The following is a 2,765-nucleotide window of genomic DNA, read 5'->3' as shown; positions in this document are numbered from 1 at the left end:
GTGAAAAGTTAAAGGATTTTTTTTTTTTTGGGGGAAAAAAAAAGGGAACATAGAAAGTACTAGACTAAGAGCTAGGGTTAAGTTCACTAATGGAGGGACGAAATGAGAATGCATCAATTTTTTTTTTTAAAAAAAAAAAGAAGAAGCGGTCCAATTACTAGTTAAATGCGATAGACTTTGCAAAAGATCAAACGTGGATGAATCTGACCTAGTGGGTTTCAGTGCGCGATGAATGGTTTGGCCAATTGACAGCAAGAATGATCTAACTAGTTTCAAATTAATTAATTTTTTGCTAAATGATAGGCCAATGTAAACTATCAAGGAGCTTATTGACCTCTAGCTAGTTAGGTCCTCTTTGGAAACAATTTTCTTCAAATTAGTTTGGAGAAAAATTTTTTCAACTTATTCTAATAAGTGACAAGAGTCATTCAACATGTTTGAGTTTCTAAAAAAAATCAATGTTTAGGTTCCTAAGTTAGTGGAATTGCAATAAATTACTGTTAAAAATATTAAAGAAAATTGTGAGAGAGGACACTTGGCACTTATTAGACTAGGTTGGAGAAAATTTTTGTCCATCATCTTTTGCTCCTGTAGGCCATAAAATATGTTACGATACTAAGTTTTTCATATGACTTAAGTAAAATCTTAAAGATGTGTATATAAGGTCAAGAACACCCTCTTCATATAAACCGGTTTTCAATTGTTAGTTCTACTTGAAGTATCTATTATATATTTGGTATCAAAGCCAACAATGATGTCATTATCTTCCAGTGTTCAACAATGGCTTGCACGTTTGGGAGCAAAATTGGATTCAGAGATGTGGAAGTCCCAGTCATAGAGGAAAAGACCTAAAGAATAAAATTGGGCCGCCATAGATATCATATATGTGTATATACGGTATTGGTCACCGTAATTTTGTAAGCCAATTTTCAAGGATAAATACTATCTGAAATTTGTATATATATATATATATATATATATATATATATATATCTTTGGATAACATTTAGATTTATGGGACCTTGTTGCACTTATCACTCACCGATGCATTAGGAAATTTACATTTAAGTAATTATGTAATTAGTTCTCGTACCAAGAAAAAGTAAATTGATCAAGTTTACTAAATTTGCAAACTCACTTTTTATTTGTGTGTACAAATCCTAGCTCAAGCAACAAGTTGCTTATAAAAACAATACTAATTAAGAACCATATCTCACCTTTAATTTGCACAAAATTTACAACTTTTGGCTGATTTTTTCTGAAAGTGATTACAATTATATTTCTCACCTAATCATGAACCTCTCACTCTAAATAAAAAATAAAAATTATCCCTGAATTAAAATGAAATGTCTTGCTCGATGCTTTATTTGTTAGTTGATACGTACACCAAAGAGCCTAAAACCTTTTTCATCCACATTATGTGGCCTATCAAGTCCAGTACTCAATACCTTCTCTTCCTGATCATCATCCTGATTTTCATCATCTACTTTGTAGCCAAATTTTTTCCCCAAATTTAATCCTAATTCCAACTGCACATGATCACTTATCCCCTCAACCAAACAATTCTTTCCCTCTCCCCCATTGTAAATTACATCAATTAAACAAAAATTTTCACCCTCTTTTGCCTTTTCAGCACGCTCACATGTATAAAATGTGATTATATCATTTGCCTTTAACTTTTTTTCCTTAACGAACCGGTTCCAACCCCTTGTGAACACAAAGCTTTGGCTACTCCTCCAATAGCAATATCGGAATTTCCATGACTTCATTAGCTTGTCATAGAACACTAATTCAATGTCATCAACCCCATTTCTGCCACCACCGCCGCCATTAATATCTTCCACACTTTCACAAATGCAGGGAAAGTACCTGACAGCATATTTCTTTGGAATGACAAGCCTATTAAGCTTTCCCACATCGCTTGGTGTTAGTTCTTTTTGAAAAAGTTGGCTGCATGAAAAATGTTCGTCTCCATGCATAACCCTTGTTTGCTTGAGATTGATTCCAGTTTCGTTTGTTTGAGATAATTGGGTTCGAAGAAAAGCAGAAAATTTTGATGGATACGAGCCATCCCTTATCATGTTTAGCACTGCTTCTGTTGTGTAATTGTTTTGGAAATTAGGCTCCTGAGCTGTCTGGTCGGTCCACGGGAAATTTCTATGTGAATCGCCACTCCGGAGCTTGATTGCAGCGCTGTCATAAGCCATGGCTGCTTCCTTTTCAGACTTAAAAGTCCCCAGCCAGATTCTCTGGTGGTTGGCATATATCTGTGCACCCCAATGTCCATTCACCTGAGGAACAACTCCTTTGAATTTTGCTATGGAGGGGGGATTAAGGTTGTCGTGTTTCGTGCGCTTGTTGTTTGCCTGCAAAGTGTAACGTGTGTTGTTTGAATCTGAGGTTTCTGTGGTCACGTTCATTTTGGCATATGAAATCATGCTCAAAGCATCCTCTTCCATATTGTAAATGCAGGAAAAATCCAGAGCAATATTGGTAAAAGGAAGAAGAAGAAGAAGAAGAAATAAGGTGGGATTTAAGGAAAAGGGTCACAGATTAATTCCAATATTTTTGGAGAAATTGAGGGGACCGAGGAAATCTAGCAATTAGATGAGTCATTCGTTGCATCAAAATTATAGGTTTTATATTTGGAAACGGGGAACATTTATAAGAACTAAACAAAAAAATCAGGTATAACAACCAAGTTAAAAACAAATTAGTAACATATTTTGTTAGCAATTTGTTATATATTTCCATGCATGTGCATG

General features: G+C 34.7%; 1 pseudogene; it reads right to left on the bottom strand.

Annotated features, from left to right (window-relative positions):
- Positions 1-1,370: 1,370 nt before the first annotated feature.
- On the bottom strand, positions 1,371-2,459 carry LOC132163702 (AP2/ERF and B3 domain-containing transcription factor At1g50680 pseudogene; annotated as a pseudogene).
- Positions 2,460-2,765: the final 306 nt, after the last annotated feature.

Source organism: Corylus avellana, chromosome 8, assembly GCF_965113065.1.
Source record: "Corylus avellana chromosome 8, dhCorAvel1.hap1.2, whole genome shotgun sequence".
Taxonomy (NCBI): domain Eukaryota; kingdom Viridiplantae; phylum Streptophyta; class Magnoliopsida; order Fagales; family Betulaceae; genus Corylus; species Corylus avellana.
The sequence above is the reverse complement of the archived record's forward strand: the minus strand, read 5'-3'. Positions and strand labels throughout refer to the sequence as shown.